At 43.2% G+C, this 13,705-nt stretch overlaps 1 protein-coding gene across 1 annotated transcript in view; it reads right to left on the bottom strand.

The window, feature by feature from the left end:
* The window catches only part of rftn1b (raftlin, lipid raft linker 1b), a 119,569-nt gene extending 114,731 nt beyond the window's left edge, over positions 1-4,838 (bottom strand). The window contains exon 1 of the mRNA XM_083989189.1: positions 4,539-4,838. The gene's annotated coding sequence lies outside the window, so the exon portion shown is untranslated. The remainder of the gene's footprint in view (positions 1-4,538) is intronic.
* Positions 4,839-13,705: the final 8,867 nt, after the last annotated feature.

Genomic DNA, 13,705 nt, shown 5'->3' with positions numbered 1-13,705 from the left:
AATAATAGGCAGCAATCTTTCTCAACCTCTCTCTTTTCATTGTCGGTTTCTCTCTTTCTTCTCTCTTTCTGGTCACTACAAGCATCCGGCCCCCTTCCCCACATCCCTCTCTCCTCTTCCTCTCCTCCGTGTGCAGTAGCAAACGCCCCGCTGTCGCCCCTGTTCCACTCCTTCTCTCCCCTGCGTGTCTCTGACAGTCGTGAGTTTGATTTGTCATGCATAATCTGGCCACGCTGGGATTTGTACAGTTCTCACAAAGCGAAAGGCAAAACATTAGCTCAACCCAACCTGCACAAACACTGCGTCAGTTGTTTTCGGAGCCGCAGCCAAAGACAGACACGGTTGAAGTGAGGATATCAGAAGCGAATGAGAGAGAAATACTTGTTTAAAAATAGAAAACTCTTTGGTTGTGTGTCGTTCGCTATTTTTCTGGAAAACACGGAGGGGTTTGAGGAGATTTCCCGTGAGTGACTCATTGCTTTCTGTGAACTTGCTCCAGGCAGGTCATTTTTTATTAAAGCCAGCCGAAGCCAAGTTCTTAGGTTTTCAGACACCCTATCGATGTGTCCATGTTGAACATTACCCAATCAATACTGCTGCAATTTTCCTGACCACCCACTCCAACAGGAGTCAATTTTCCTTATAGAAATATCAAGGGGGGTGTTTTTTCTCTTTCTTTGGTTCCAGGCTAAGCTACGTCTGAATATTGGCTCTTGTGTTTTGCATCTCGCCCGGAGGATTCGTCCTAATATGCCATTTCAGGTCTAGGGCAACGCCAGAGGCTTGAATAACTTAGTATCTTCAGAAGCGAGATCACTGTCACCATGCAGGGGAGCGCGGGGGGAAATAATCTTTGCCCGAGATCTTGTAACCAAACATTTCTGAGGGGAAAGATGTGAGACTTGCAGCAGAGGCTGCAATCAAGATGACGCCCTGTCACAAGAGCTGCATAACTCACAACTTATCTGCCAGCCCGTCATTCAGCCCCCTGAAGTTTATATTGGTGCCAGAGAAGATGTCAAATCTGATGTGCGTTCAATAAATGACACCAGACTTTGTATCCAAAACACACTAAACCTTGAAAGACATACCTGGGATTACGGCCTGAATATCTGTTAACTCCCCTCTCATTATCTATCTGTTGAATTTGCTTTTTTAAATTTTAAATTTCTGTTACATTGCAGCTTCTTGTTTGGAATCAAATTCATTCAATATACAGTTCACCACATCCCAAATATGGAGCCTGTGCGAGTTTCTCTCTCCGGTGTCTAACAAGCATGGAATGAGATGGGAGTAGAATAAAATTAAGACAGTTTAAAAATAGCCACATTTCAATCGGATGTACCCTAAATTTTATGAATATGAAACGTTCCGGTATTTTGTTGCGTCTGTCTGTGGGTGTTTGTCTATACATGCTGAGTGGAGAGGAGCACACGTCACGGTTTACACTATAGCCAACGCTTGCCAATTACCTTAATCAAATTTCACACCACACAGGGGGATTCACTGTGCCCGGATCAGATAGCAAACAAAAGTTGATTAAAATACATGTTTGCTAAAGGACTGGGGCGAAAAGAAAATCAACACAGGCTCAGAAAACACACAAACTGAAAAAGGATTCAGGGAATCAATGAGTAAAAAAAACACACACTCTCAGCGACTGCTACTGTATGCAGATTTATGTGTTTCACTGTGGCACACACAAGAAAATTGGCTGTTTGTCGAAATTACACAAAATATATTTTCTCACTCGCCACAGTGGTATTTAGCTGTGCGGATTATTTATTTTCAAATGATAATAAGTCATTGATAAACGTCATAAATCTAAATGTTAGTGAGTCATCAATAAAGGTTAATGGCTCTAACTTTCTAAAGAAGCATCACTCCTGCAGAGCAAATGTTAATAAAGTCATTTATAAAGAGTCTGGGCTTTTTCACTTTCTAATAAGCCGTTGCCAAAGGTTATGAAGTCATTTTCAAAATTGCATGTTAATAAATCATTAGTGAAAGGTTTTTCAACAATCCATCAAGTGCTATGTTGTAAATAATAAAGGGGAGTTTTTCCACCAGGTCAGACTCATTACAAAACTTGCAGAGATGTACATATATGGGGAAAAAAAAGTTATTGGATGTTTTAATCATTCCTCCGGCCCACAGCCTGTAGTCATCCTTCCTGACTACAAAGGAAGAAAGGAGGAACTTCAGCCGCCTGTGTGAGCCAAATCAAGTGGGTATCTTTCAAACAGTCTTACAGTTTTTGAAGCACTGAGTTCTCTCTTTGTCTAACTGTCCTTCTGCTGCAGCTCAATAAGGAAACACTGTCAGAGAAACAAAAAGATGCTGATTTCATATTTGAGAAAAAAAAAGGAGAGACTGTAACTTCAGCAGATATCCACTGTCTGACTGTCTGACAGTCAGGCTGCTGAGGCATCTCTTCACGGTCAGTTTGGAGAGGTGGAATGATTGCATGAGAAAACCAAATCACTTCTTTAATAACTTGTTCATAAATGGAGTTTGATGCCCTGCAGCCCTTTTCAGATAATGCTCAAACCGCCACCAGTCCATTGGAGCAGGGACACAATAAATATCATGCAATTTCCAAACCTGGCAACCCATACACTATTTCTATTACAGGCTTATAACTGATTCATAGAGTAAAGCATTAGGAAATTATTTCACAAAAGCCATTACTGAATGGAAACGCTCTATAATGATCGCCCTATTAGAGAATGCTGACCCCCCCAACCCCCAACCCCCACCCCTGTGGAGGCAAAAATCTAAGAGATATGTCTAATACCTGGGGAAATAAAAACAAAACAAAGTGCATGGCTACAGACCATTGACAACTAAACTAGAGCATGATGTTGTTGTTTTTTTCTTAATGAAGTTGTGAGGTTCTGGTTTCCTCACCTTTTGCCCTGAGTAATGACTCCATTTCCAATGTGATATTAGAGCATAATGAAGCCCAAACCACAATCGCTTCCACATTTCTAACAAACCGCACTCCATGGTGGCCGGTCTGTAATACAGCCATATGGGATCTCTATGGAGAAGTGTGTCCTCTGTGTGTGTGTGGTGGTGTGTCCATGTATGTGGTCATGTTTATGTGCTCATGCATGCTCGCATGTGGGTACGACATGTGTTCACTGCATGTTACACACATACAGTACATTTACCCTTTGATGTGCACACTTGACATAGAGCACATGGCTATTTTTACTGTGTCTGCTTTTGTCAGTGAATAATATGCAGGCTGCGTGCTTGTGTTTTAATGTGTGTTCTCTGTGTGTGTGTGTTTTTTTTGTTTTGTTTTGTTTTTTTGACATCTTTCATCTTTTGCGTCAGTGCTTGTTCTCGTCTTTGTGTGTGTGTGAATTTATGTATCTCACATTTCAACGTTTGTGGTGCTGCCTCCATGCTGGATTTTCTCTTGGGGGATTTTTTTTTCCTTTTTTGTGTGTGTGTGTCTGTGTGATGTCTCTGTATGTGTGTTTTTTCATGCATGTGTCTCCGTGGGTGTGTTGTGTGTGCATGTGAGACAGACTGAGACAGCGAGAACTCCTGACCCACCAACAATGTAGAGTTAACGCAGCCCGACGCGCCACATCTCACCAGCTGAAACTAATTAACGGCAGCTCAGTCAAGATTGAGCTCTCTCCCTCACTTTCTCTCTCTCTCTCAGACACACACACACACACACACACTCTTTTCTCCTCCTCCCCCCCGGCTTTTCCTCTCTCTCATGCCCTCGTCTTCCTCCTCCCTGACATCCCCCCGCCCTTCCTTCACCTCCTGCCATCCCCTTCAACTTGTTTTTCCCTTTAAACCTCCCTCTTCTCATATCTCGCACACTCACGCACGCTTGGTTGAACTCATGTACAGCCTAAGCATGTAAACATCCCACATGTATGGCTAAAGATCTGCACGCACGCTGCATGCACAAAAGATGAAGAAGAAAACACACACACACATTGAAACCCACACTTTTACCCTTCACATGTACAGTCCAGCAGCTCGCAAATCACACACTCCGCTGTATTTCTTTCTCCTCACTATAGTGGGAGTGTTGCGATACTGTAACGCCAGGCACATCTTGAAATGCTATCAGGGTTCAGTCCGTGATTGGATCCAGGTAGACATTTTTGGCATTCTCAGCCCCTCTCTGTACCATCCATCACGCATGTGACTTCAAAACAAGCAGATCTATTGATGTGCGTGATGAATGGACGAGCATGTGAATCCGTGAACGTGTTTGCAGCGGCGGCAGTGGATTCGGAGCTTGTTGTCGAACACGCTGCTGCCCGTCAAGCCAAAGTTGTGGCTTGCGGCGCCGTCTAATGAATCAAGTCCCTGTGGTAAACAATTGCCACCGGCGTGCAGTCCAAGTTTACAGTGGGTCTGCTGCCCAGAGAATCAAAAGCGCGAGTCCTGGCGGCGAGGCGTCTTGTTAAGAAGTTGAAAAGCTCTCACACAGACAGACAGACAGACAGACAGACAGACAGCAGAGAAGGAAAAGAGAGAAGAAGAAAAAAACATACCTGTTTCACAATCTAGTTGAGAAGTTCACTGCTTAGACGCAAAGGCAGCAACTGGACCAGAGCTTCCAGCAGAGAATCGCATTCTACTTGGAGAGAGACCAGCACAAACAGAGGATGGAGGACAGGGTTCAGATCCTGTCCAACCAGCCGACTGAGCTCTGGCTGGCTGGCTGGAGGGGAAACACAATCCTCCGGCAGGCAGCAGAGAAACCAGAGTGTCTGTCGGCTCTTCAGGCTCGGCAGCAGCAGCAGCAGCAGCGGCGGTGGTGGTGGCGGCAGCGGCAGCAGCAGCTCCAGCGGTTTGCTTCGTCTTCCCCCCTCGCCACTGAACGGAGCTCAAACACACTTGTACGCTTGGTGTGTTTAGGTCATGCTCAAAGTATGCCTGTATACTGATGTTCTGCAAGCTCAGGGAAACCACATCCTGTCACATATTTACCTCCCCCTCCCCTGTCTCTCCCTCCTTTTTCTCTCTTTTCAGTCTGTCTGTCTGTCTGTCTGTCTGTGTGGTGTTCTCTCTCTTTCTGTCTTTCTTTTCTTTTTTTTTCTCCCCGTGTCTTTCTCTCGCTCCCCTGTGATTGTCTGAAGCAACTGAGCGCTCTGACCCAGCGTCTGCTCAGCACAGCCTCTCTGCCTCACTGTCTATCTCTCCGGCAGCCGCACCAGTTCCACTCGACTGACTGAAGAATCCATCTGAGGAGAGTAAAGGGGGGGAGGAGAGAGGAGGAGGAGGAAGAGGGGAAGGGGGCTTCGCTGGGAAATACCAGAGTTACAGAGACAGGGAGGAGGAGGAGGAGGAGGAGGAGGCAGAGGAGGAATGGTGGTGGGTTTTGTTTGGGGAGTGAAGCAATAAAGAAAGATGGGTGGACAGAAATAGTAATCAATAGTTTGTTTGGGAGAAAGAAGTGGACAGAAAGCAGTAGAAAGGTGTGCCACATAGTCAATACACACACACACACACACACACACACACACACACACACACACACACACACACACACACACACACACACACACACACACACACACACAGGGGAAATGGTTGCTGTGTTTTTATGAGCTGGTGATTAATTTGACTAAAAAAAAGGAAGGAAGGTCCTCGGTTTGTTTTGAACATGCATGCGTGTTTGTGTGTGTGTGTGTGTGTGTGTGTGTGTGTGTGTGTGTGTGAGATCCTCAGTACTTCACTCCTCTCTATGCATATTTAATATGTCAGAGTCAGGACCCCTTATAGCTCTGTATTTATTATTAAAGCCAGTTTGTATGAGGGACCACCACTCTGGAGAAATACCAGACCTCTGGTACATTTACTGTTCCCACCACAACAACAACACAACAACAACAACTACTACTACTACTACTACTACTACTACTACTGCTGATACTTCAACAACTACTACTACTACTGCTGCTACTTCAACAACAACATCAGGGTAAATCCACGTTGGTATCAGAACATCCTCGCTAGAGATGAACACAACTCCATAATCCTGCTGACATCAGGGAGGAAGTTCTGCTCACGGTCTGTCTGTACCATTAACTCTCAGCAACACTTAAAATCTATTGATGGTTACGGGAAAGAGCCGTGTGGTTGGGTTAACACCAAAAGTTTTGTGCTGACTGGAAACTTGACTACACGAAATGTATTTCAGTTAACTATGGATCACGTGATTGGGTGTATGTGAAAGTGCTTGTTCATTTGACACCTGCCTGTATAATTCAAAATGGGCAAAGAGGCAAAGCAGCTGCACCCACAATCATCCAGAGCTTTAAATTTATACAGGTGACGTGAAAGTCACAGTACCAGTCTGTGAACATGTTTATTTCTATTGTAAAACTGTCAGGTTTTACATGAGAAGTCTGCAGAGATCGACTCATTTTTGGAGCCGGCCTCCAGTGGCCTTCAGTGGAACTGCAGCTTCCGGTTGCCGCTTTGTTTTTCAGCTTATTGTTTTGGTCTTCCCTCTTTACTATTCCGATTCACTCTCACTGATGCTGTAGTTTGTTTGGCTACAGCATACTGTTTAAAGAGGAACTATGCAATTTTTTTTCCCCTAATTAAACAGTTTCTAAGTAATTGTGGTGGTTAAATTCATTCATTCACTCATTGACTTGTTAAGGTGCGTTCACACCGGGCCTTTTATTTTTTTAGCTGTTCGTATCACCCCTTTATCAATGTTTCGCTCAGCTGCAATCTCTCGTCAGTTTGGTACAATTCAACAGTCTCGATTTTGTTGGTGTCACTGCCATGTCTCTCTGTATCAGCCAATCAGCGTTGAGCGGCAAGCGACTGAAGACCAGCAAAATGACGTAGACTTGGGATTTCTCATCTCAAGCGATGAGCGAATTTTCACTCTATCGCTCTGTCGCTGCCGCTCGGCGCCCCAGCCATTTTAGCCTGAGCAAATTATTCGCTCAATCGCCTGTTTGCATTGACCTAATACGTAAACTCATCGCCAGCGAAAAAAGGCCCGGTGTGAACGCACCTTTACACGGAGAATGGAGGTACTCTCCCTTCCACCGAGCGCTCTTGGCCAAAAACCAACTTTGGAAGATCAGCGCCTCCGACTCGGTGTCCCAGCTCTTGTCTCAGTGTCACCACGACTCAAACACGCGGCGTAATCCGTAATCTCTTGTTTCTGACTACACAACTACACAGCGTAAAATGATATATAACGTTATCCACCGCTCCATGGATTGCCTTGTTGCTGGCTTCGTTGAAAACAAATACATTGGTTGTTAGCAAAACAGCGAAAAAGCCAAAGGACTTGCACCTTTAAAGCTCCGGTTGGTAAATTGACTAAAATGAAAGTAAACTCTGCGACTTGGTCGGAAATTTCAATACAATACTACGTCAGGTCCCTTTATGAACCTCTGCCAAGCGCCCCACACAGACACACACACAGACACACACGTGCAGGCACACGCACACAAAGTAGCCATAAACGCACCGACAGAAGATGTACCGTATCCACAGCAACCGGAGACTCCACAACGATCTCACCATGAAACTTAGGGGGGGTTGACAGGTGAAAAGAGGGAGCTGACTGTGTATCGTCTTGAAATGTCCGACCAAGTCGCGGACTTCACTTTCACTTTCGTCAACTTACTACGACGTGTACGAGCTGCAATTGACTGCTCCTCCTGCTCCCTCTACCTGACTGGTGGAGAATCGTCGGTCGCGTTGGATTTTGCCAAATATGATTACAGGCTGTAGGTGGAGCCAGAGGAGTTGGATTTTGTCCCAAATTACCCATTTAATGTCCGACGATCAGAATATAGTGACAGTTCCAGCTAATATGACTGAATAATTGTTACCAGCTGAAGCTTTAAACCAAAAGAACTGAAAGTCTTACTGAAAGCAAAGTTTGCGACAGGCCAGTGATCACATTGGAATAAAGAGCCATGTCTTTCCCTGAGAAGTTGGTGGAGGCCAAATCAAACCAAAAGAGTTGAAATCTTACATATACAGCCAAATCTATTAGGTGTAAAAAATAAGGAACTATTTGGTAACATCAACTAAAAGGTCATAATAGCGTTAATGTTTCTGCAGTCCCCAAATGGACAAAAAAGCTACTGCATGTTTAAAGATCAGGTAAAATCAAGGGGGCAGTTGTCAGTCTGAGAAGTGAAGCTCACTTCCGCGTTCAAAAAACTGCAATCCTCTCAGCTGCCTCTGGGGGCTGGTGTCAGAAAGCAGCATTCTCCATAGACCCTGATTTTACATCCTCAATAAACATGATCAAAGCCTGGTGCCATCACGTTTTTTGGTCTCAATCGATAGTTTCTACCCCCGCACACACTCTGAGGGGGGAAAAAAAAATTTCTACCGTTTTACTATTATTAGGTTTAAAATTCTCGCCAATTAGGGCGCGGAAACGTTGAGTGACAGGTCCGGAGACAGCTGCTTCGAGGCTAGTGGGCGGGTTCTCGGCCGGTAAATCCAACATGGCACTGTTCAGGCCGCCATATTTGAGTCACAAAAACAACTCCCCAAAACCAATGGGTGACGTCACGGATGTAGCATATCCAATTTTTTTTTTTACAGTCTATGGGTAAAATACACCCAAGGTAAAGCATACTGATGGTAACATTTGTTTTCATGCATCTATATTACAAAAAGAGAACGTATGACACACTGAACCTTCTTTGCCCCTTTGGAAAGAGGCTCAAATATGTTGGACTGGATCCTGGTAGGTGAAATGGGTCGACCAGTGTCCCAGTTATATCCTCAGAGGGAGGAAGCAGAACGAGTTGGGCTTTCAGAGAATGAAACAAGGTTCATTCTTCACCTTCGAAGGCAAACGCTGGAGTTTCTGTTCTTCCTTTATGTTTACACCAGTGTCTGTTTATGTGTGCAGGACCATGTACCAGAGAAGAGCCTTTTAAATTGGGGCCGATCTGGATCATTTACCATGCATTTGAGTTTTCTCCTCTGGTGTACGTTGTTTGGCGCTGGCCTTGGCGGAGGTCTGCGCTCTCTGAGTGCCCCTCTAGTTTTACAAGGGTGACTATTTTAGCAGGTCTTGGCATCTGTTTCTCAAGGATGTTGAGAAATCTCTGGAGAAAAAAATGTGTAGACAGCAGTACACAGCTGTTCCACTGAAAACACAAAGAGTTTTTTTTTTATCCATAGAGCACACACATTTGGTTCAGGCAGAAATATTTTGACAACTGTTTGACGGATTTCCATAAACTTTGAGACAACTGTTCATGATCCCCCACACATGAATCTTAATAAGTGCATTTATCCCTGCTTGCACCATACATAACAAAACATAACCAAGCTGTATGACCAAAAACAAACAAAAAAAGATTGATAGCATTCCTATCAGTGTTGGGAAATACTGAGAATATGCTGAACATTATACTAGGTGCCTGCTTTCCATTTGCTATAATAACTGTAGACTCTTTTGTTTATCTCTATAGTCCGTATGATGTTATGCATTTTCCAAATTCTTCCATTTAAGTGAGCCAGCAAATACATTATGATACATTGGGATATGATAGACTTGTTCAAATATTTTTAAAAATCTATATAAACTGTTGTTTAGCAGCCTTTTAAAGAATACTGTCTGACATGAAAACGAAAAAATGCAGCTGACAGCATGTCCTCTTTGAATGAGGTAAAAATCTGCAATGTGTGAAATTATTCAAATGATCATATGCAAATAAAATGATGCCTGTCAGAAATATACTGACAAGCTGAGAAGAGGAAAGAAAAAAAACCCAACCTCATAATGAGGAAGTCAAAAGATGACTTGCTTTTTGATGAGTTGCCATAATTACTGGTGAGAGCTCCTCGTACTGTGATTAGACTTACTAGTCCTTTTCAATGTGATCATGACATTGGGCTCTTCTCAAAGTCATTTTTAGCCTAATAGGGGCTTCACCCACTCATTTGCCACAGTTGTAGCTGCCTTTTCAAGGGGAGTCCTCATTGTGTCGCTCAGACGCTACAACGACAATCTAACTCCAGGCTGCAAATTAATGATATGTCTCTTTTAGAGATGAAGATTTCCGGCCTCTGTTTGCTGTCACATCAGGAGCCCCCATTAGGCTTTAATCACCCGTCCTGAACAAATGGAAACTGCCAGCACATATCTATATCTGGGCAACGAAGTCCGAATTTGGAAGGACGTTTTTCCTGCATTAAACCGCCTTCAAATGAAAAAAACGTTCAGTGCTGGAAGGGAAAAGAGTCAATCTGGGAAAATCATATCTTTGAAACACCCGTGGAGAGACCTGAGGTTGGAATTTAAGAACAAAAGAAAGTGGAATTGTTGACATTGGGTGGATGCTTCACTGGTTTCCAGCCCTTTAAAATGAATGAAATCAAGTAGATGCCAAAACACTGAAACGGGCTGGACTGGCGCTGAGGCTTGAATGACACTAATGATCACCCGTGGTGTAATTGCAAACATTCTTTAGCTTTAGGTAATAGCTAAAAAAAACAATCCAAAAAGTGCAAAAAAACATACACATGGGGGCCGGATGACATTTACATGATGTCATCTTTAAATCTTCACCTCAGTGGGTTTATTGTTTGGCTGCAAATTAGTTGTGTTTAATGTCCCATAACATAGAGAAAACCTGACCTCACTGCTAAAAAACGGCCACTAAGGGCACGGCTCTGGATCCAGATATTTTCTCACTGGAGAACAACTGAAATGGGACAAACAACATTGGAACGAGTTATAAAGATGGGCAACCAAGCATAGTGTTTGTGCAAGCTGGTGTTTGTGGAAGCATCAGTCTTACATGAGTGACTGAGGACTCCGACACACAGCTGATAGGACGGGAGAGCGAGTGGAACGAGAGACACATCACTGAGGGAAACCTAAACGAGTCTCCTCATTCTGCTCCGAAATAATAACACTGTTCAATCACTGGCTCTATTGTATTCAAGATTTCTCACAAAGGCCCCAGTTGTGTTGTGTCGTTGGGCCTCGGCTGCTTCCCCAGGCTCCTCTGCCACTAGAGATGTAACAGTGCCCCCTAGTGTTTACAGTGGAAAATGTTCCACGCCTCTGAAATGTCAAATGCAACAGAATATAAACATCTTTCCGTCAGTGATTCATGCTTTTATCTTTATGCATGTGTTCCCTCCTCTGGGAACAGAATTGGAAAGAGAATATCTAAAAATCATCTCATAGAATTTCTCTCAGATGAAACAAGCATACAAGCTGAGTGCATCTTTAAAACCACTTCCTCTTTGCTACCACATCATATTTACTTTCCTCCCTGTTACAACCAAAAACGTAATAACTGCCAATAACGTAATAACTGCCAATAATGTAATAATTTTGGCCATTTCAAATGTAATAAAGCCAATAGTGTAATAATGTGCCAATAATGTAATAAAACTTTTGAGCCAATAACGTAATAACTTTTTGCCGATAATGTAATAAGGCATTACATTATTGGCTGGTTATTACGTTATTGGCCTGGTATTAAAAAAAACCTTTCAAAATGTAATAACTGGTGCCGATAATGTAATAATACATAAAAACTAGAACATTTCCTCTCGGGAAATTTTGAATGGGCCACGGCTACTGCCGATTTTGCCATCTCTGTCAACATGGGAATCAAACCCACGATCTTAAGGTCAAGACAGAGCTGATCAGACAGATACATGATCATCTTTCTATAAGCAATGATATGGAGGAGCTGTATCACATTAGGTTAACTGTGTGTGTGTGTGTGTGTGTGTGTGTGTGTGTGTGTGTGTGTGTGTGTGTGTGTGTGTGTGTGTGTGTGTGTGTGTGTGTGTGTGTTTATCTTGTGTAATAGGGCCAGGACTCAATTAAAACAATTAATCTAATTAATTAGAGGCTTTGTAATTAATTAATCGCAATTAATTGCATTTTAATCGCATATAAATATTTGACCTGAGAACAGTGAGAAGCATTTTTTCACATGGATTTTAGTATACCATTGAATGACTGAATAGCTTAAGCAACAAAACATTGTTTTTTTTTTCAAGGTGGTACTTAACCAAGACCAACATGCAAATTATCGATTAATTCATTAATCAATATTTGATACAGATTTAAATGGTCTTTCCTGCCAATACACTATGATGATTACTGTAGTATTTAACTAGGCTACATAAATCACAGTAGCATAAACTGATTTGTTGAACGGACCAGGTGATGGGCTGACTGGTCCTGTCTAACTTCTGTGTACTGGGTGCCATTGTGCAGGGTGTTAAGGCAGCCTTCCTCCACTGCAGTCCCTATGGTCCTGGACCCTCTGGCTGGTGGGGTGGGCTGCTTTCAGCTGGGGGGGACTCTATCAGCTGCTCCCACCAGAGGCATTTGACGCATTTGACACCAACAAGGTTTAACTTTAAAACCAGATTAAATCATGGTTTAAGTTTAAATTCTGTTGCACGTTAACTGTGTTTTAATCACATGAAGGTTTGTGTGTGTGTGTGTGTGTGTGACTGTAATCACATGAAGCTGGCTCTAGAGTCTGTGTGTGTGTGTTAGTTAGTTAGTAGCTGCATCCTGTGTCAGTCTGATTTAGCTGTGTCGGTGTTTATAAACATTTAAACGAGCGCCAGGTGGATTGTTTATGAAGTTAACGAGCTCTGGCCTGAGGATCAAAGAGGTTACCACGGCGATAGGGCCCCCCGCAGGCTGAGACAGACAGAAACGTGGAGAAAAAGAGCCATTTTCTGCCTCTGCACCGGTCTCACATTTAGGCTTAGGGTGACAAACTGGTACGGTAACAACAATCTACAAAACAAAACACAGATCAACGTTGCTCTAAGGACTTACTGAAACTTTTGGTACGATTTGGTGTTTCTACAGTAAATATTTTGGCGACGCTGGCAGTTTTAAAACATCAGGCCGTTCTGCTCCTCTCAGAAAATATTTGTATTGGACTCAATGAGGAGCAGAGACAGACGTGGCTGCACTTAGAGGCTCAGAGTTTAAATTCTGTAAGTCTCTCTGATATTTTGAGCAGATGATGAGTGACAGGACAAGTTTGTCTTACAAATTCTGAAAAAATTATGTGTGTAGAGTGTAAATTGTGGCCGGGCCGAGTTTGGAAAGAGAAAAAATCTGGAGTTTTTCTGGCATCTCTCCCACTCTAACCGATGATGTCACGCACTCTGACACGAACATTCCGTCCAATACACACCCATTATAATCTCATAATTTCTCCAAAAATGATCATGGTCATTGAACAGGGATTGATCAAAAACTATATGACCTATCAAAACGTGGAGTAATACGCCAATACACAAGACTTGTGTCTACTGTTTAAAGTTTAAATGGAGTCTCTAGGTGAAAGTATGCCTGAGCAGTAGACGTTTGTTAAACTCCAATGATTGGTCTTTTTCGCTCTTTTTTTCCCGTCCGTCCCATGGACTTCAATGCAAAATTTTGCGCAGTTTTGCCCGGGCACTGGTCCCTGCAGCTATTGGGACCAGTGCCCGGTGCGATTGCCCGTGGCCCTAACAAGAAGAAGAGGGAGGAAGCCTCAGGACGCTTGTAACACACCTCTGTTGCTGCAACTGTTAACCAATCAACAAATAGATTACTACTGAAACCAGCTGTTGGAGATCTAAAATTAAATCTCTGCAGGGTTCATATGTCTAACTTTGTTTTTCATGTTTGAAAATTAAAAACTACATCAACACATTGAGCATACAG

This window comes from Trachurus trachurus (genome assembly GCF_905171665.1).
Source record: "Trachurus trachurus genome assembly, chromosome: 16".
Taxonomy (NCBI): Eukaryota; Metazoa; Chordata; class Actinopteri; order Carangiformes; family Carangidae; genus Trachurus; species Trachurus trachurus.
This window is presented reverse-complemented; position numbering and strand designations above follow the sequence as displayed.